At 46.8% G+C, this 21,403-nt stretch overlaps 1 protein-coding gene across 3 annotated transcripts in view; it reads right to left on the bottom strand.

Moving 5' to 3' along the window:
- The window catches only part of LOC144777875 (uncharacterized), a 126,851-nt gene extending 120,036 nt beyond the window's left edge, over positions 1-6,815 (bottom strand). The window contains exon 1 of one of the 3 annotated variants that reach the window (XM_078659294.1): positions 6,578-6,815. The gene's annotated coding sequence lies outside the window, so the exon portion shown is untranslated. Of the gene's footprint in view, positions 1-6,417 lie in introns of all 3 variants that reach the window. The other 2 variants (XM_078659296.1, XM_078659295.1) reach the window with 2 other exon arrangements.
- Positions 6,816-21,403: the final 14,588 nt, after the last annotated feature.

Raw genomic sequence — 21,403 nt, 5'->3', positions numbered from 1 at the left:
TAAATCTCGCTTAGCCAGCTGTCTTAAGACACCTGGGTTGAGAGTAAGTACATGTCTTCAGTGCCCTCTGGAGTGCTGAGAGAGGCTGCTCCCTCCAATCCTGGTGCTTCTATCTTGCTGGTTAACAGCATGAGAGAACCTCCAGGATTGGTTAAGAGAGTTGGCTTGGGCCCGCGCTAAACACCGGACTGGAGCGAGGAGGAGGAGGATTTGTTGTGCATGCAGCATGTAAGGTAAGTGATTTTCTTTCTATTTGCTGCGCGTGATAGTGCATGCACCCATACACCCACCACCCATTTGCCATCCTCAACACTTTCTGTAGATGTCAGCCGCCACTGGAGAGAGGGAGAGACTGACAGAGAAGTATTGAAATAGAGCAATGGTTAGAGAGACATGTATAGATAGATAGACACACAGGCACAACTCAGTACAGACAGACACACAAATGCAGACAGGCATAGCTAGACAGAGTAACAAACAGGTAGACTCGTTGTTAGAAGAATAAACTGAGAAGCAAAATAGTAAACACTCATAGACAAAAACACAAGAACAGAGAAGAGAGTGAGACAAAGAGCAAGAGACAGATGGCACACATATAAATGGACAGGCAAAAGGGTGCAGGGGCAGACAGGCACATAGATAGACAGATCAACAGATAGGCAGATAAACAGGCGAAGATAAAAGAGGGTCTCATACATAGGCACAGTATAGAGCCCTAAAGAGAGAAAAGAAGATATAGGCAGGTATAAATAGAAATAGCGATTGATAGAGAAGCGCTGAGATAGAGGGTTACACAGAAGGATAGTATGAGATATAGAGAGAAAGACCGAGAGAAATACAGGGCCATATTATCAAGAAAGGGCGATACATTATCGCCGCTTTTATCGGCAGGAAGCTGCTGCTAAAGCTGCGATAATGGGCTTGATAATACACCCTTGTGAATTCCCATAGAAGCCCAGGTTCTGGTGTTAACCTGGGCTTCTATGGGAATTCAAAAGGGCATATTATCAAGCCCATTATCGCCACTTTAGAGGCAGTTTCCTGCCGATAAAAGCGGTGATAATGTATCGCCCTTTCTTGATAATATGGCCCACGGTGTGGGAGGGAGAGAGAGAGGCACAAAGACCGACAAACATTGTTAGAAATCGGTGTACTCAGTTTCAAAAGATTAAAAAAGGAAGACAGACTGAAAGAGAGACACGTAGGCGCAGGCACAGAGGTTTACACAGGCACACAAAGTGCTTGCCATAGATAGAAAAGGGGACAGACAGACAGAATGCAGAGAGACAGCATTCAGAGAGATAGAAGCATAGACCTACAGACAGGAGGAAGAGGACAAGTACAAGACAGTCAGGGTTAGGACTTGTAAAAAAAGAAAAAAAAGGCAGCGCGTCTTTTCGATCTATGCACCTAAAATTGGATCGGGAACAACAGCCCTGTATCCATGAGGACTGGCCAACAGTGCCCCAAGTTAGGGAAAAAGTTGAGGGCTTGCCTCTGTAAAGAACACTACATCACAATGCATTAATCAGCTGGGTTTGTGTTATAGAAATATCATACAAATACCATATACATACAAGGATACACATGTAGGCAGATGACAATAGACACACCTGGGTAGAATGACAGGGGGATGGACAGAAAGACAGATGTACTGTGGAGATGCGGTTTAGTGTTGAGCCTATGGGTTCAGTTATGGCTTTTTTTAACTGAGTTTTCTATAGAGCGAACTTGACCCGAAGGTATCAGATATCAGAGCGCTTTACATAGCACCAGTTGCGTTACATGAGGACACATTCATTTTTGTTAGGCACGGGGATATTAAGTGATTTGTCCAGAATCACAGGATGTTCAGCATCAGTGCCGAGACTCAAACCCAGTTCCCCAGATTTGAGGTCGACTGCCCTATCCGTTAGGCTTCCTCGCTGCACCAAATTTCTTTGAACTTGGGCACAGGCACGTAGCGCCCATTGGGCTGAAAGGGGTCCGCCCCCAATGCCCGGTTCTCTGCAGTAGTGTGGCCTGTGGAGCACACAGGCAGTTCTTGAGCTGTCCTGTGCCGGGGCAGGGCAGGAGCTGAAGTCTCAGACTCAGCCTGATCCAAAATACAGAGCAGGTCTTCAAAAGACCATTTATCAGTTCATGAGTCTTTGGGCCCGATTCACAGAATGAACTTAAGACTCAATCCTAAACTTACTACTATTTTGGTATTCACAGAATGCACTTACTACTTTTGGTATTCACAGAAGTTAGGATTTTGTCCTAAGTTTGTCTTAAGACAAACTTAAGACAGACTTAAGACAGACTTAAGACAGACTTAAGACAAAATCCTAACTTAAGTGTGTCTTAAGTCTGTCTTAAGTCTGTCTTAATGTCTGTGCTCCCCCACTCTGTACACCATCAGGAAGAGCTTCAGGGCTTGGATCTTCGACTGATCCGGGGCTGCACCCCCCCACACACCCTCCCCCAGCGCCTTGAGACCCTCACGGGCGAGTAGCACACTTTATAAAACCCTGATTGATTGATTGATTGATTGATTGATTGAACAGCGTTCTGTAGGGGCTGGTATGGGAGGGGAGAGCTCAGCTTCCATACCCCCACCCGCCAGCTCCGCTCCGCCAGCTTTGCCCTCGCTGCTGTCCCCCGCATCCAACGAACGACGTCCGGCGGCAGATCATTCTCCTACCTCGCCGCCAAGACCTGGAACACCCTCCTTACCCACATACGGCAGACCCAAGACCTACTCTCCTTCAGAAGACTCAAGACCTGGCTCTACGAGCAGTAGCAGCACCCCCACTCGCCTCAGCGCCTTGTGACCCTCACGGGTAAGTAGCGCGCTTTACAAGTACTCTGATTGATTGATTGATTGATTGATTGATTGACAGTAAGAGTGAACTGAGGGTGTAAGTTGTTGTAGCAGGAGGGAGGAACATAAGGCTGTTGCGACGCAGGGCCATGGGCTAAGGCTGCAGTGATCAGCACTTGTGGAGTGCCAGGAAGGGTGAGCAAAACAAACTTTTTTTTTCGAATGTCACTAAGGCAAATGCAGATCAAAAAAACAAACAGGCTCAGATGCCACTGCGTCATGACGCTGGACATAGCAACCATTTTGGATGGAAGAAATCTTTTATTGGGGCACTCTGTTCATCAATACGCTTCAAAAATAACACGTGTTGTCATGTGTTGTGGAGTACTGGTGACTATCCAAAAATAGCGACGTGTTTTTATGACGTTTTATTCAAAATCACCTTGTTTTCATTTTTTTATCTTTATTATTTAGTGCCAAGACTCTTACACCATTCCTACCTTGCTACACTGCACTGCGTGACTGGGAAAGGGCAGGAATAGGATGTATTTAGGGCATACAGCGCGTTCCTGACTTTTTGCTCTGCGCTGGTGCACAATGTGCAGCCTAGAGCCAACGCAGACACCCTTGCACAAGGGTGCGAGGGTGCCTGTGTTGCATGCAGGAGTGTTTTTGTGCATGAACGGACACCTTCCTGTTCAAATACAATCCTGACAGTCATATTCCTCTTCCTAAGTGTGCTGCAGAAGGCAGCACACATAGAAAGAAGTAACAAGGAGAAACGAAGATGATAGGAGGAATGCTGATTATTGTCAAACATTCACCCCCAGTCTCAGGTCTGGGTTAAGTCCATCATTTTTTTGCTCATTACGCCACCCTAGTTTGGATCCAGCCACATGCAAGTCAGTCTTGACCCTGGTCCCCATGGGAACAGTGCAGACCAAACTGCCAAGGCAGGTCCTCCCTGGACTGGAAACAAGCATCCTGGGACAGGTTTTTGGGTTGAGGGTTAACGTTTGACAATGTTCAGCATTCCGTCCATCATCTTTTGTGTTGTCATAATCAACCAGACAATGTCTCAAACAGCCAAATAATGGACGATATCTAACCACAGCAAAATAAACACGTCACAAATCGAAATATCCACATGCAGTCAATGAATCAGACACTACCCATCCACAACAGGGCCTCAGCAAGTAGGCCTGCCATCCAGTCTGTCAATCAAAATAAGTTTGTGTTTGTCCAATACGTTTAAACTGCAGTTTGGAATGTCTTATCCTCCTATTGGGTATAAGGATATCTCTGCCCACATTGCTTGAAATTACCCCACTGACTGAAAGAGTTGCCCCCAACCTCCCAAAACGTCAGGTCTAGTTGTGTCCCTGCCTCAGTACTTTCTCTCCATTTGCCTCGACCAACTTATCTCCTACAAACTGTGGGTCACATTTATAGCAATTTGGCGTAGGGCAGGAATGCACTGTATTTAAGCAATACGGTGCATTCCCGTCCTTTTTGCCTGCGCTTGTGCCGTTTTGGCAGCCTAGTGTCAACATGGGCACCCTTGCCTCTGTTGCAGGCAGCATTATTTTTGTGCATGAAAGGGCACCTTCCTGCATAAAAACAATCAGCACAGCAGCACAGAAGGAAAGAGGGAAAAACAAGGAGAAATTAACATAGTTCTCCTTGTTACCCTTCAACTCGGGAGGCGTACAAATTTGACGCTTGCCCGGGTTTCCATCACTTTGTGAATGTGGGGTCAGCGTCAAATCTCATGGGTGTTGTGTGGGAAAACCTACCGCAGCGCCCACGGGCGAGGAGTAAGGCGACAGCGCGGTTTGCGCTGCGTCGCCTGACTCATGGTTTGTGAGGCCATTTGCAGGATGGATTTGCGTGGCTTCAAAGATCTTTGTGCGTCACACATGTGATACTTAACGTGGTGCACAAGTGACGCAAGGCTCTCATAAATAACCGCAGGGCTCGAGTCGGGGTACCACGCGGGTGGACGGCGTCCCCCCACTTATTTTACCGGGAGCTCGATAACTGGAGCAAATGGAGCCACACATTCACTCTTTGGCCTCTCTTTCGTGACGTCACTTCCTGTCGTGACATCAGCGTCCCCCCACTTCTTTTTTTAGGACTTGTGCCCTGAATAACCCCCATAGTGCCTAGAGGGGATTCTGTCTGCAGAGTATTCATTCGGTGACAGAGAGGTACATAAAGGGAGTGACTCAGAAGCGGAAAGACAGGCAGACACGGATAAAGCCAAGGTGTGACAGGCACACAGGTATATGGCTCGAGAGAAGGCAGGAATATAAAGAGATATGCAAAGTTAGAAAGATAAGATATGGCTCGAGAGAATGCAGGACTATAGACAGACATGCAAAGTTAGAAAGATAAGCAAAGAGTTGGAGGGAGGGAAAGGCAGGCAGAGACGGAGCTGGAAAGAGAGACAGATCGGTACAGGAATAGAGGGATTGATGGGCAGAAGGATACATATATCACGTATGTCACGACAGAGAGAGAGAGATTGACTAAGCGAAAAAAAGAAAGACATAGGGTGAGACACCCATATACAGACCGACACGAGAAAGGCAGATATAAGGAAGGATAGAGAATAAACACGAAGAGAGCTAAGAAGAGGAGGGTTGGAGTTTTGGGAGACTAAAACCCAGGAGACCGCGGTGTGAATCCCAGCTGTCCTACGTGACCTACAATGTGTGATCCTAGACAAATCATGTTCTCGTCCTGCGCCTACTTCCTCTTTCTTGACATACAATGGGTGTTTTGGAGAGTGTACGGCGGCATTCACCTATAGACTGTCGTATAGCAGACTAGACTCAGCACAGATAGAGGGAAGTAAAAGTAATTATTTATATGTGTTTGTAAGGCGCTGCGTGACGCGTAAATATTGCTTCATGGCGCCAGGATAAAAGACAAATAAAGAAAGGTGTTCAGGAAGTGGGTTTGACAGGGGTAAAGAGAGGGGAGTGGAAAAGACAGACGAACGTTATATGAAAACATGGGCTGGCCTCAGGTAATGGGGGGTTAAGTAGCACGTGGTATCAACATGGGGGGAGATATACTATCAAACGAAATAGGAGAGGAAATGGTAGGAAACAAGATCTTGTGTAAGAAAGAGAGAAGCAAAGAGAGGGAGGGGGGGGCTACGGCTGTTAGAGAGGGAAATATGGAGAAACAAGAAGAATCAACAAAGGAGAGAACAGAAAAAAGAGCGAATAAACCACGAAAAAAAAAGTAAATACCGAGTATGCAGGATAAAACTGTGGGGGCTGGGGGAGACTGGATCACAAAGGAGAAACTAACAAAAGAGAAATAATAGAAAGGTGAGAAGAGGAGGACGAGAGCTCCAGTGCCGAGGCGTCGAAGGGTGCTGGGTTTCCGCCGAGGATCACACAGGTGGCTTTCTTGTCCTACTAGCTCTGTGCCCCACTACCCTCAGGTGGCAGAGACCACGTGCCTGCTCCCTCTGCTGGCACACTGAGACCCCTGCTGTGCCCCTGAGAGTGGAGCCGGTGGTGCGTGCCCCTCCCCGGGCACACAACAGAGGGGGAGGTGTGGGTCACTCTGCCCAGGGGGTGCTGCCCACGTACCTGCTGTCCCCTGGCTCTGCTGGCAGCTCTCTGTCCTGGCACACTGGTTGGTGTGTGTGCTGCCACCTTCCTGCTGTGCCCCTGAGAGTGGCAGGCTCCCCTCGCTGCTCTCTGTCCTGGCACACTGTGGGGTGGGTTGGAAGGGGTTGCTGCCACCTACCTTCGGTGCACCTGAGCGGTGCACCTGGAGCGGCTCTGCTGGCGGCTATCTGTCCTGGCACCCTGGTGTGTGTGCGTGCTGCCACCCGCCTGCTGTCTCCCGAGAGTGGCACGGCTCTCCTCGCTGCTGGCACCCACAGGCGAGGCTCGGGTAGTGTCTGACGAGGGAGTGTTCTTACACCCGCCTCTGGTCACACTTGTTGCACCGGTTTCCTACGCGCTCCGGCGCGGAGAGGGTTAATGAGGTTCCAGGGACGCAGTCGGGCTGGTTTTTCTGCTGCCCAGACTTTTAAGATCGCTTTCTTCTGATGCTTCTAAGGGCACCCCGAAGTCCTCTCCCCCCGAGTTTATGATAATAAAGCAGGTGGCGGTTCATGTCCAGAGACGCTGGGTGATCAAGGGCACATGTCTGGCTATAAACGTGCTTCCAGTCCTTATAGGTTTGTTATTTTTAATTGAGGTGACACAAATCCCAAATACTATTTCCAAGTCACACATTTGGTAACTCTGGAGCCAGCGCCCGCCCCCTCCAAGTCTCTGGGTGCCCAGTGCCCACCAACCAACTTTGAAACTTTGGGGTTATTGTACTCTGGAGAGTGGTCCCGCACTGGCATAGCCCGGGTGCCAGCCCTTTCAGTACCCACGACAACGATGACCAGCTGACTCCCTAACTGGCATCTCTCGAGGTGTGCCCAGTGGCGTAAAGAAACCCGAGAGCCCCCCCCCCTGCAAAGTGCATGGAAGGGGCCCCACTACCCGTACCCAGTCAGGAGCTCCCAGTCCAGGGGCCTGCCGCCTGTGCGCAGTGCCAGGGGGGTGCCTGGAGCTGCCCCCTCCGCACTGCAGGGGCTACAGGGGCTATACTTACGCCACTGGGTTTTCCCTGGTGAGGATGCCAACCACTGAGGCCACGTAGCCTCGGGATCTGGTCAGCAGGGCGAGAGCTGGCCCACTGAAGTGGCACCGGGAACGTATTTTTTGTTTGCTGTAGTTTTTATAGCGCAAACTTGACTCGAGCGCTATACACGAGCACCAATTACATTATACAATGACACATTCATTTTTGGTAGGCACGGGGAGTTTATGAGATTTGCCCAGAATCACAGGATGTTGAGCTGACGCCGAGACTCAATCCCAAAGTCGGCAGCTCTGGCCTTACCACATCCCCTCCCCTATTTTTGGAGCTGGTGGTGTTCTTAGACTTTTTTTGCAGGAAAGTCAGCTCCAGTGTCTCTGCCCAGTGACTGAACCCTGGTGAAAGGAATCCCAGTGACGTGTGCAGCCTTGCACCAGTGTCAGCTGAGAGACTACAACAAAGGGGTAGATTTACAAGGAACTGACGCAGCTGTATAGATGCGCCAGTTTCCTTGCATCACCTTCAAATGTCCTTGCGCCACCACGGTTTTGCTGTATTTACAATACAGTGCACCATGGCGAAAGGAATTACAGTTGGAGGAAAAGTGACGCATTGTTGGAGTTTGTCACAAAAGAGACACATCTTCAGCAATGAGCCAGAAAACATAGGTAGGTCCCATGTAAAATGCCCTGCGTCAATCCTTACGCCTGGTCTGAGCAGGCGTAGGGAGTTTGACGCAGTGAAGGCGTAGAGTGAAGCAGTCAAATCTTGTAAATTTCACTGCGCCAGTTCTACGTGGCTTTTTGCATGGGAACGCCTACCCTGCATACATTATACCTGGTGCAGGTATAAAGTGACGCAGGGCTTTACAATGTGAAGCATCTCCCTAGATGCGTCACGTTGTAAATGGGCCGCAACTTTTAAGTAACCCTGGGCAAAGGACTTCGCTCCGCCCACGGAGTGGGCATAGTGTTGCCTACTTCGCGCTTCGCAAAGTAGGCGTAGTAGGCAACACTACGCCCACTTCGTGACGACGCGAAGTTGCCCACCACCCGCCTCCCTCCCGCCCTCTTCTACACCCGTATTATTACTATTAAACACAGTAGAATAAAAGAAAAAGGCACTTACCTGGATGTGGCGTCCCGGGGTTCCCTCTTCCTGTTGACGCGCCGACTTCTTCAGAGGAATGCGCATGCACGGGTGCCCGCGCATGCGCATTTCTTGCGAGGAATGCGCATGCCTGGGTGCCCGCGCATGCGCATTCCTCTGAAGAAGTCGGTGCGTCAACAGGAAGAGGGAGCCCCGGGACGCCACATCCAGGTAAGTGCCTTTTTCTTTTATTCTACTGTGTTTAATAGTAATAATACTGGTGTAGAAGAGGGAGGGAGCGAGGCCGCCGGCGCGTAGTGGGGCTACGCAAAGTGTGCAGGTGGGCGAAGCGCCCACCCCACTTCGCGGAGCTTCGCATAGCCCTGCTACGCGCACTACGCCCACCCTTACTTTTAAGCCGCCGCTGTGTCCCAAAAGTGACACAACAGCGTCGAAAAAGTGACGCAATGGGCTTGCAACTCTGTCCCAAAGTGTAGAGCGTGATAGAACCTGGTGTTGTGACACTCAGCCGTACAATCCAGTTTTAGCAAACAAAAAGTAACTGTGGGTCAATTAATCAATCTGTCAACTAACTATGCATCTAACATCAGGATAGTGAGAATGGAAACAAATATTTGAAAAAAGTGACAGGAAGTCAACAGGATACTTTCCAGATGTGAAAAATACCCATCAGTTATCGACCGATACCGCCCTAGTCATCATGTGGGACCCTTCACACCAGGAAGGGTAAGCGTTACAACCTCTTGTAAATATGATATAGGAATGGGCGCCCCAATGGGCTATAAGTATATTGGTATATAGTGATAACTGTAAAGCAGTGCGTGAATATTAGTGAAAGTGAGAAAGTGTGCAAAAAGGTCTAAAATTGGAGAGAGAAGAGGAAAATGAATTTTAATATGTACCTCTCAACTTCCAAATGAGTAAAACCAGTGCGATAATAAAGTAGTTTTAACAAATAGCTACTATATATGGTTAGAGGTCAACATGTTTGTGCAGTCTAATGGACCCTAGTAGGTGTCGGCTGCTTCATCAGGACCAAAAGTCGCTACTGCTAAGTAAGTGGTGAGTAAACAAATATTTAAAAAGGTATCACCTGGGTATCCTAGGTGTAGTCATTCTCCTAGCTGGTGATATTAATCCAGATTGACAAAGTAGTCGAGTCAGACACATAGAGAGAAAAACAGGACACAAACAAACAATCATTAGCATTTAGGCGCGAACTATGTCGAATATTGCCAATGCAGGGTGACAAATAATCATTTATAACACCCGTTGTGTCATATACATGTACACCAATATTTCCTTTCGGACTGGCCCTCTCACTGACCTATTTGGTAGGAGAGAAAGGCTCCACCTCACATGGCTATGGCGCAGGTAAACAGAGCACCGCTCTAATAAGAAAATGCAAAACGAGAGAGTCACAAGAACAGGCCAGTGAACACTGACTACACAGACCCACTCACTCAGGGGAGTACCCCTAGGACAGACCTTTTAGGAAGATGTATATCCAATGCGCGCCCCTCTCACACTTATAGAGGTTCTGGGCAGTTTATAAAATTGTCGTTTCTCACTACTGCATAAAGAACGATTAGGCATTAACTTTGAATATTACAGGCGGTCTTACTCTTTTAATTCAGTCATTCAAAACATCATTACATCTAGACATTACCCAACATGGATTTCGAAAACATCATAGCACAGAATCTGCCCTCACCTTTGTAGTCGATAACATCAGACGCAAGGTTGATGCTGGACAAACTACTGTTCTAGTGCTACTGGACCTCACGGCCGCATTTGACACCTTGTCTCCTGCCATTTTGACATCTCGGCTTAGGGAGGCAGGTGTCACTGGTTCGGCCCTGAGCCTCCTCCACTCCTTTCTCCTTGATAGGGAACAGAGAGTGATGCTTGGTAACCACCTCTCCCCTGCGAAGTCTTTGCAATGTGGGGTGCCTCAGGGGTCGGCATTAAGTCCGACCCTGTTCAACATCTACGTGGCCCCCCTTGCTAGGCTTGTTAGATCGCAGGGGATGGAGGTGGTATCATACGCCGATGACACCCAGATTATGGTGTCATTCACCCAGTCCTCTGTCATAACATCTGCCTCTAGCTTCAGGTCCTGTATGCAACATGTTGCAGACTGGATGGTTATCAACTCCCTGAAACTAAATGGCGACAAGACTGAGGTCTTGGTCTTTGGGAAGGACCAAGATGTCTGGTCGAATGAGTGGTGGCCTTCCTCTCTTGGCACCTGCCCCACTCCCTCTCAATCTGCCAGAAATCTGGGTGTGGTGTTTGATACTTCACTCTCGATGTCTCTTCAGGTGAATCGGACTGTTGCAACCTGTTGGGGTGTGATCAGGACGCTCAATAGAATTCGCAGCTATTTGTCTCTCCAAGCACGTAAGCAGATTGCAGTCGCCCTTGTTGGTTCCAGGTTGGATTATTGCAACTCTCTCTACATAGAGTCCAACAAGGGCCTTATACATCGGCTGCAAATCGTGCAGAATGCTGCTGCACGTTTTGTCCTAGACCTCTCTAGAGCTTCTTCTGCTACTACTGCGAGGAGAGACCTTCATTGGCTGCCTATTCAGCACAGAATTTATTTTAAAATTCTGTGTCTGACCTATAGAGCTCTCGAGGATGGACCTAAAGGCGCTATTAGCTCCCTGCTTACTCGTTACCATCCTACAAGGTGTCTTCGCTCTTCGGGACTATTCCAGCTTGTTGTCCCTCGTTTCAAGCTCACCAGATGGGGAGCTAGGGCCTTTTCTGTCGCCGCCCCCCAGCTCTGGAACATCTTGCCTATGGAGATTAAGACTCTACCCTCTTTAGTGTTGTTCAAAAAGGCATTAAAAACGTGGTGCTTTTCAAGGGCCTACACTGGCTGAACCGTAAGGTCTTTGTTATGAGCTGATACTGTAATTAGGTGCCTTGATGCCCACTGGGCTAAGTCTGCGCACGATAAGACCCCTTTATTATTATTATCTCATTGCTACCCTGGTCAATCGGGTAACAGTGGCCCATTACGTGTATGTGATCGTATATTTCATTATTCTTTTGTCCAATTTATTAGCCCGATAAGTATTTCAATCTACCTTTGGAACAAATACTCACGAGCAACACGCCGCAATTGGTTGGTACTTATAATAAAAACACCGAAGAAAGTGGCCGATAAGATCCTGGTCGAAATACAAATATTGGAAGGCCAAATTAAAGCCACCATCTCGGGCAAGCTGTTTTCAAAAAATCAAGATGAAAGCAATAAGAGTAATAAGGAGTTTGAAGATTCTATCCTTTTCAGAAAGTTAGAAAAGTTCAAGAAGGATTTGGCTAAGTTCTCATCTGAGAGAATTTATCCATACACTAGTGACACCTACGTTCCAGTTCCATTTAATAGGAACGGCCGGAGAGGAGGGTCCACATACGGCACATCAAGCTCAGATGATGTGTCTAGCGATTCAGATTCGTCTAATCCAGGTACCTTCTACCTTCAAGAATCGAGGGAGAGGAAATCGCAGGAACTGGAGGGGATACAATTATAATCAATCACAATTCCCCCCGTGGTGGCAACCCAACCCCTGGGTACAGGGTGGTCCGACTTTTCCACAACATATGCCCCCTTTTGGTCCCCAACAATTTTACCCCGATTTTAATACACAGCCTTTTTTAGGGTTTGGCCGGTGGAGGTCGAGAGGGAGGCGGCGGACACAACAACAGAGTCAGGTACATTGTAACTTACCACCCCCTCAATGGATCTGAGGAGTGGGAGGAAGATCCCCCAAGAACAGACAGGATCAACAACGGGGACAGCCCCGTGATTAATTTGAGTGCTCATACACTTACTGACATTGAAGAAAAAGTGCTGAATAGAGGATTAGGTTTTGTGGCCACTAACACGGGAGACCCTTTCCTTACTCAAATAGAAATGGGAAAGTTTTTTAGAAAAATTCGTCTCCATTTCCTTTTTGTTAAGAAAAATGAGGAGAATTTCGTTCTAACAGACATTGAAAAAAACAATGGTCTGAAGAGACCCTCGAGTTTTATTCTACCGTCTATAGGTCTTCCTTCCAAGGTCTCGACCTTTGAGGAAGCAGTCGAATTTGACATCAAGAAACTTCATCAGCAAAATCACGAACCTTTTGTTAATCTCCCCAAGAAAGAGCAGGATGCTCTTAGGAGTCTAGCGAGGGACGATTCTGTGACAATAAAACAGGCTGATAAGGGTGGCGCCATAGTGTTGATGGACACTACCACCTATCGGGATGAATGTCTCAGACAATTGAATGACATTGGGTCATATCGACCTCTCACTGTAGATCCTACAGAGAGGTTATCTAACACCATAGGCCACATAGTGGAAGAGGCATTGTCTGAAGGGTGGCTGACTACAAACGAAGCACAACATTTATGTGCAGTACATTCTCCTATGCCAAACGTTTATGTGCTGCCAAAAGAGCATAAAAAACAACGACCACCACCAGGACGCCCAATAATATCGGGGATAGGCTCTCTTTAAGAATCCCTTTCCACCTTTGTGGATTTCTTTTTAAAACCAATGGTAAAAGAGATGCCTACGTTTCTGCAGGATACCAAGGACGTGCTCCGGATCCTGCCTGACATTGAATTCGACATCAACACCGATTTGTTGGTGTCGTTCGACGTAGAGTCTCTTTATACGTCAATCCCGCAAGACGAGACATTGGAAGTAATAGAGAATCTCTTACAAGCTAGAGAACTAGACTCTATCACTCCAGTATCTTTGATTATGAATCTTGCTAGTCTGCAGCCGTGGTGCGTCCATTGGGGCGTAGGGGCGTAGCCCCACCAGCCACCATGGACCCGCATCGCGGCCGCCGGCCAATCTTCTCAATAAAATACATTTTGCATTGCAACAGATCAGCCGCCGGCGAATTGCACAGGGGGGGTGGCCTGCTGCAGCTTGAGTGACAGTCAACACTCAGGCTGCAGCAGACCGTCCCGCTGGGGAACTTAAAGTGCGCAATCTTGGGAAAGTTGGCAACTTTCTCAAGCATGCGCACTGTAAGTTCCACAGCGGGACCCAGGGGTGCTTGTTTGCTGCCACAGCCCGGGTTTCCAAAAGGCGACGGGGCGAGCAGCAAATGTGCCTCCCTAGCCAATCCTGGCGCTGCTCCAGCGCCAGGATTGGCTGAGGACGGAGGGCGGGGTTTCCGCTCCAGTGTGAAGGCGCCAAGGTCCAAGAACTTAGAAGATGCAGGCGGCGCTGATCGGCGGTCAGGTACGTTTTCCCTTCTTTATTGAAATTATAAGGGGGCCTGGGGGGTGGACATAGTGTGCGAGGCTCCGACCGCAGTGAGGGTGGGAATCCGGGCCCAGCGAACGTTCTGGAAGTCCTGCTGCCCCCCTCACGGCTGGCGGGGGGGTTAGGGGGTGTAAATGAAGAGTTAGTGTCCGGGCCTCGCTGTGCAGGGCACCCAGCAGGGGCTCTGTGGACCGCACGTTCACAGCAAAATCAATACTGTTTTACTGCGCGCGAACCAGGCTCCGGTTATGGCGTGCTGCCAAATGTGGTGATGAAATAGTACAGTAATGTATCATCAGAGCCACTAGAGTGCATTAGCTGACGGGGCCCTTTACTTTTTGCGTCATGGTAGTCACGTACAAGTAGTAGTGGCACAATCTGCTTATCGGTGACACTCCACCATAAACGGACTTCAACAGCAAGAGTTTAAATCTGCTGTTATTTTTCCATCCAATAAGATACCACAATAACATTATTTTAGAAAAAATGATATTTTGACTATTGTATTATTGTGTAGAGCACAAAAATGCACACGTGAGCAGGTCTAGAAAAATTACGGCTAGGATGCAGGATTTCTGTTGGTGGGACGTGGCAGACCCACTTATCTTTCAAGCACTGCACCTTACTCTGCAGTTTGTGTTCGGGTTAGTTTTGTGTGTTGTAACGTTTCTGTGTGCTGCTTTCTACTCATCTTGCTGCACTTGGTTGTACGTAAAGTTAAATATCATGCAAGCCTGTCATTGATGGAAGAAATTAGTCAACAATTGTCTTCGATTTAATACCCACGTTCGAACTGCCCACTTGGAATGCGTTTAAAAGTTGCTGCAGAAATCTTTTTACTTAGAAATGGCACGCAGAAAAATGTACCCGCATTATAATGCGATATACATCTTTCTAATGTATAATCAGGACACGCAATAGTTATTAATAATGTAATAATGTAGGGAAAAATGTACTTAAATGCTTAGAATATAGTACATATGCGCACAAATGTTTTATATGAAGCTATTAGTCTTAAGAATGTGTAACTTCAGCGTAGGAGGTATGGATATCATTCTGTAGCTCAAGCTGAGCCCTTGTTTGTTGCGTCACAGGTGAGGTCCAACAGAGTACAGTTGGTAGCCCAGTAATTTTCTATTTAAGCTGTGCAGTCTAACAGCCTCATGGTGTTCACTCAGGAGAGTTTGTTGTTTTGCAAACTCGACCCAAAGGTTTTGGTGGGTATTATCTGTGCACCCACCCTGGCTACATTACACTAGCTCAGAGGTTTGTAAGCACCACAAGGCGAAGCGATTTGCCCAGAATCACAGGATCTATTAGAGCCGGCGCTGAGACTCGAACAGCACTTAGTGCTTTTTTTACTTTTTTCACGGACCTCCAGTTAGCCACGTGTGCTACATGTATGCATATTTTCACTATATGGAGCTATAGTCTGTACATAAATATGTATACATGTAGCACACGACACAATGTGAAACGGAGACTCAAGAAAAAGCACTAAGTGTTGTTCGAGTCTTAGCCTCGCTCTCTGTTGATTAAGATAATTTAAAGGCTTACTGACAAAATGTGTTTGAGCTGGCAGCATCTTTATTTCACATTTTTCATAACAATTTGGAAGGAATGTAGACGTCACTGGAATTCAATAGTAATCTCTCGAAGCTCGAACAATGTTTCTTCAGTGCCTGGACTGTGTGTATGTGACAGGGCTTCACCATCTTCTGCGCATGATAAAAGAGCTCTGCATATGGCGTGCGAACAGCATAAATATTGAAGGCTGCAGTATGGGAAAGCTAGGAGATTTCATTGTATGAAAGCTTGTGAAGGTGTTTGGCATTTGTCCAAACCGGTGAACCCTTGATTGTCACAACCCAATACTCTGTAAATTGCTGGTTTTATTGTTGGGAAGTCAAATTGTGAGCTGGATGTGTTCCTCCCTGGTGATTGCAGCCTGCTGGAGTGTGTAGAGTGAAAATAAAGGGAAAGGCGAAAGCTGCTTTGATGTGACATTCACATTTGGAGTAATTAAGTTGCTTTGTGTGAGCTTTTAAGCCTTTTAATTGCTAATTGGTGATCTGACAGTCAAAGTGTTTATTTACAGCTGCCAAGACTTCAGATTGCTTACTTGTGACAGTTCCAGAGTTTCGGTGTACTTATGTCCATTTGTACAAGTGGCTCACTCCAGAAACTGTTGAATGTTTTTAATGCAGTAAGGTATGGGGCAGTTCTGATGTACCAAGTCAGACCCAGACCAGTCCCCACAGTTGCTCCGGATTAAGGGACATTGTCATGTCATCTCAGGTGCGATGTAAAGACTCCCAGTGAGCTGAGGACTCTTTTGGCTCAAGAACCAACTAGCTGGAGACCCTTGTGGTTGTTTAAAGATTTAAGATCAGCCTGTAAATCAGTCTTGAGCTGGGTGGGTGACCTCGATTACAAAGTGGCTGTGCCAGATGTCCCATTATGACCCCTTTTGCCTGTCTCCCCTTCAGGCGCACAGGGCATAAAACTGGGGGGTGCTCAACCCTGCCAAAAAACTGAGAGGTGACCCCAAGAGCACAGCTGCCATCCTATCAGGGGCGGGATGCTTTGGCGTGCTGGTCTGGTTTTCTGGGTGCATTGGCTCAAGTTTTTTCCCATGTAATTGATTGGGTGTCTTGGTAAGTTGCTTTTTGTGAATGTCTGACTTATGACTGCGCATTCCTTTCAGTGTGCACTTGCTTCAGTTTACTTTTTGAGTCACTGTCTAGTTTGCTGGAAGTATTGCTTTCATTTTTCTTTCATTAGACTGTTTGACTTGCTTGGTGCTTTTATGTTGGTGCCTGCATGCTGAGGTGTACTCTTCTTCAGTTTAAATGTATGTGACTGTGACTGGCCTGTTGACTAGCACCCTGCTTTCAAAGTGAAGGTTCACAGGTTCACACTTGCTTTAGTTTACTTTTGTATGGTTGACTGCATGCACTGTTTTGCTGGATGCATTGCTTTAAGTTACTACTTGATGCATTGCTTTCAGTTTGCTTTCAAGTAATTGCCTCTCATTTTCCCAATGCTTTGTGAAGGCTGTTTCCCAACTGCTGTGCAACTTCTTCTACTCTTAGAGCTGAGATTTTCATGAAAGTCTTATAGTCTGAATTCAGCACCTGAGCGTAATAGGACGGAATGTATGAAGCTCTGTGGTTATACTGAATAAGCTGCTACCTATGTTATGCCATCTATTAATGTAATAACTGCACTTTCACAATTGCTTTATTAACCTTCCTGCTTTCTCAAATTTGCTTGAAAATGCACGATTTTTCGTCTTTTTTTTCAAAATTTTCTTGGAGGGGGTAATCCCCCCAAACCCCCCTTTTGGGGTTCGGGCTCGCTCGCTCGCTATAGTGCTGTATGCACAACACTTTGCGCCCCACCCCTTTGAAATGTCACCCACCGCCCCTGCTAGTCTGGCCATGAAGGAAAATTTCTTTCAATTTGAAGACAAGATATTCTTACAAACGTCTGGAACCAGCATGGGGAGTGTTTTTGCCCCTAGTCTTGCGAACCTCTATGTACATAAGTTCGAGCAGGACCATGTCCTCACGCCTACCAATCCGTACCATACTTCCTTGCGTTTTTGGAAACGCTATATTGACGACATCTTGGTGGTATGGCGGGGGACTATAGAAGATCTGGTACAGTTTCACGAGTGGTCACAATCGCAATGGACCGCACACCGCTAGCCCCTCCTCCGGATCGCCCCTAGGGACTCTGGTACATGGATTTCTTGAGTGGTTCACCCCAGTGGGTGCAAGTAGGTACTTGATGAACTGATGATCTCTAGACCCGATACATGTCCCGGGTTTTTGGATATCGCCCGAGACATGGCTCGGGTTTCGGGATAACTTCCCTCATCAGTAGAGAAAATAGTTAGGGGTGGAAGAGAAGGCCGCCAAGCAACCGTCAAAGGCCTCGATGCCCGAACCGGCACGCAGGTGCGTCATCCAGGAGCCCGTTGGCTCAAAGCTCAAGGGAGCCAATTGTAGTCACAATCGCAATGGACCGCACACCGCTTGCCCCTCCTCCGGATCGCCCCTAAGGACTCTGGTACATGGAGTTCTTGAGTGGTTCACCCCAGTGGGTGTAAGTAGGTACTTGTTGAACTGATTACCTCTAGACCCGATACATGTCCCGGGTTTTTGGATATCGCCCGAGACATGGCTCGGGTTTCGGGATAACTTCCCTCATCAGTAGAGAAAATAGTTAGGGGTGGAAGAGAAGGCCGCCAAGCAACCGTCAAAGGCCTCGATGCCCGAACCGGCATGCAGGTGCGTCGTCCAGGAGCCCGTCGGCTCCTTGATATACCTAATAACTTGCCCGTGCCATCTCAAATACGTAGGCATGACAACCAGGAAGATAAAAACCCGGATTCCCGAGCACAAAAGTACCATCAGATGCCGGAAACAGGCAACCCGCCTGACGAACCACTTCCTAGAGGTTGGTCATGCTCCTACCGATTTTGTTTGGACAGTTATTGAGCAGCCCTTGATTCCGACACAGGAAGCTGATGTGAGCAAATATCTATTTAATAAAGAGCAAAAATGGATATACAAGTTGAACACAGATAAAGAGGGTCTGAATGTAGACATTCCTTGGATGTCGTTATAGAGACTTTTGCGTGGGGATCTAAGTGACTTATTTTTGGGGCAGTTACACTCTTATAAATGAGGTATATATTGGGTAAGCCCCCTTATTCAGACCTTCTTCTCCTTTTTCGAAGTACAGCCATTTTTCTCAATCTGATTTTTTCCATGACAACTTGAATGACATTCCCAATGTCTAGCCGTAACCTACACGGTCTATAGAATTGTGTTTGTATTTAATGTACTTCCCTCCTAGCCATTTGGTGGACATCAGCCAACCAAGTACAGAGGAACATCATTGGGCTAGTATAGAGATCTTTATATCCAATTTGGTCTCATCGTAGTGATGAGATAAGGCATAATATACAAATGTTTTTGCAGACATCACAGCAGTACATAGATGATATTTTTTCTTCTACTCTGTTTCTTTTTCTCTATCTGGCAGCAGCCGGGAATGAACATAGACAACATCAAAAATAACAAACACGGGGCTTTTCTAATCATTATAAAAACATCATTTTATTAGCGGAATACAAACAAACTACATTTCCCATAACACCTGGGATCCTTCACGCTAATGACGAGTGTGACATCACCATGCTACATTGTCACCGCAATTCTGATAAAACATGGAGGGTTGTTGCCGATCAGGTACCTCCCCGAGACGGCCCAGAGGGACGCCAGGAGTACCGACGGCCAGGTGAGTGCGAGAGTTAATGCAGTCACGGTGAACCCGTTTGGTTATCTGCGATTTGTTGCTGCCAAGCGCTAGAACACAGAGGAGCAGCGCAGGGGGTGCCTCCGAGATAGTATATGGCTGCCAAGTTGAGTTCTCAGCTTATGAGCACGTTTGCAGCAATGTTAGCAACCGTTTGGGGAATGCCCGCGATCAAAACTATTTGAAAAAACTAACGGGAGGACCGCTCACTACTTTCTAAGAGGCGGCGTCTTGCTCGTGAGCATTTGTTCCAAAGGTAGATTGAAATACTTATCGGGCTCATAAATTGGACAAAAGAATAATGAAATATACGATCACATACACGTAATGGGCCACTGTTACCCGATTGACCAGGGTAGCAATGAGATAATGATGTTTTGAACGACTGAATTAAAAGAGTAAGACCGCCTGTAATATTCAGAGTTAATGCCTAATCGTTCTTTATGCAGTAGTGAGAAACGACAATTTTATAAACTGCCCAGAACCTCTATAAGTGTGAGAGGGGCGCGCATTGGATATACATCTTCCTTAAAGGTCTGTCCTAGGGGTACTCCCCTGAGTGAGTGGTTCTGTGCAGTCATGTTCACTGACCTGTTCTTGTGACTCTCTCGTTTTGCATTTTCTTATTAGAGCGGTGCTCTGTTTTCCTGCGCCATAGCCATGTGAGGTGAAGCCTTTGTCTCCTACCAAATAGGTAAGTGAGAGGACCAGTCCGAAAGGAAATATTGGTGTACATGTATATGACACGACGGGTGTTATAAATGATTATTTGTCACCCTGCATTGGCAATATTCTACATAGTTCGCGCCTAAATGCTAATGATTGTTTGTTTGTGTCCTGTTTTTCTCTCTATGTGTCTGACTCGACTACTTTGTCAATCTGGATTAATATCACCAGCTAGGAGAATGACTACACCTAGGATACCCAGGTGATACCTTTTTAAATATTTGTTTACTCACCACTTACTTAGCAGTAGCGACTTTTGGTCCTGATGAAGCAGCCGACACCTACTAGGGTCCATTAGACTGCAGAAACATGTTGACCTCTAACCATATATAGTAGCTATTTCTTAAAACTACTTTATTATCGCACTGGTTTTACTCATTTGGAAGTTGAGTGGTACATATTAAAATTCATCTTCCTCTTCTCTCTCCAATTTTAGACCTTTTTGCACACTTTTTCACTTTCACTAATATTCACGCACTGCTTTAAAGTTATCACTATATACCAATATACTTATAGCCCATTGGGGCGCCCATTCCTATATCATATTTACAAGTGGTTGTAACGCTTACCCTTCCTGGTGAGAAGGGTCCCAAATGATGACTAGGGCGGTATCGGTCGATAACTGATGGGTATTTTTCACATCTGGAAAGTATCCTGTTGACTTCCTGTCACTTTTTTCAAATATTTGTTTCCATTCTCAGTATCCTGATGTTAGATGCATAGTTAGTTGACAGATTGATTAATTGACCCACAGTTACTTTTTGTTTGCTAAAACTGTCTTGTTTGGGGGTTGTAGCTGTGAAAGGTCGTTAAACATCCCCTTGGACCCTCCCATCACTGTTGTGTTTATGCCGTACCATCCGACAGGCTGTGCATAAACAAAGATGACAGGAGCCTAAGAGCTTGCAATGTTAACAGAGATTAGCCAAGGCCTTCTCCATGGACTCACATTCCCCAGACCCCCCACCCCCACTTTATATTAAAGTAGATTCCTACCCCTTAGAGTTGTGATAGTGCTTATGGTCATATGTTGGCCCTTCAAGGCGCTAGGACCATCTGATTTTCATGAGAGCCTTTTCCAAAGCCCGAAATTTCCTTCCTCTAAATAAATACTGTGAGAACGTCATCCTTTTGGCCCAGCTCATATTCACTTTTTAACTGATACTGGTGGTTACTGGCTTTGATTGTGCCGGGGGCCCTGGTTACCAGGCCCAGGTCAGTGCTTTATTTAAAAGGTACATGGTAATTAAATGTAATTACAATTGGCATGCCAACTTACCTGTAAGCCCTTAGTATATGTAGGGCATATTGGTTTAAAGGCCCAGTACATTTAATGCACTCAAGTGTGCACAGCTGTCATTTGAAATGTCACTTCTGCATTGCAAGCCACTTTCGATATAAAACTATGTCCAAATTCGACTTTGGAATTAAAGGTACTTCCAAAGTCTGCCCACTACTTGATTTTTACATATAAGTCACCCTTAGGTGCCCCAAGGGCAGGGTGCCTTGGTAAAATAAGC

The sequence above is a fragment of the Lissotriton helveticus genome, chromosome 1_1, assembly GCF_964261635.1.
Source record: "Lissotriton helveticus chromosome 1_1, aLisHel1.1, whole genome shotgun sequence".
In the NCBI taxonomy this organism is placed as follows: Eukaryota; Metazoa; Chordata; class Amphibia; order Caudata; family Salamandridae; genus Lissotriton; species Lissotriton helveticus.
The sequence above is the reverse complement of the archived record's forward strand: the minus strand, read 5'-3'. Positions and strand labels throughout refer to the sequence as shown.